Raw genomic sequence first — 533 nt, 5'->3', positions numbered from 1 at the left:
TGTCTGCGTAAACATCCTCTTGAATTCCAGTTCCGGATCCTACCCTAAGTGGCCCAACAATCTCTGCAATTCAATCGCCAGGACAATTTCCAGAAACATCACCGACGTCTCCGGGTCCGCAGGAGCTACAATTCTGGAGATATTCCTCCTGAAGAGGTGTACTTCCTACACCGCCCGACCGCTGACGCTCCCGACCATCGCGGTCTGCGGTTCCTTCATGTCGGCGGCCAGTGCCAAGCGGCTCCAGCCGTACATTACGGATCTGCTGCGCTTCTGGGTCGTACAAGTCTCCGAGGGTATTGCCTGCAAATCCAATGACCTGTTGGTTCGCGGAGAGGTGGAGGGTGACAAGCCCGACTGCCTCACGGGATTCTATGGTGCAAGCTGCCTATCGCCACTCACTAATCTCCCACCGCCATCAGTTCTACCGCCTCCGCCAACCTCGCCGCCACCACCCTCACCGCCGCCACCCTCCCCACCACCCTCCCCACCACCCTCCCCACCACCCTCCCCACCACCCTCCCCACCACCTC

This window comes from Volvox carteri, assembly GCF_000143455.1.
Source record: "Volvox carteri f. nagariensis unplaced genomic scaffold VOLCAscaffold_72, whole genome shotgun sequence".
Classification (NCBI taxonomy): Eukaryota; Viridiplantae; Chlorophyta; class Chlorophyceae; order Chlamydomonadales; family Volvocaceae; genus Volvox; species Volvox carteri.
The sequence above is the reverse complement of the archived record's forward strand: the minus strand, read 5'-3'. Positions refer to the sequence as shown.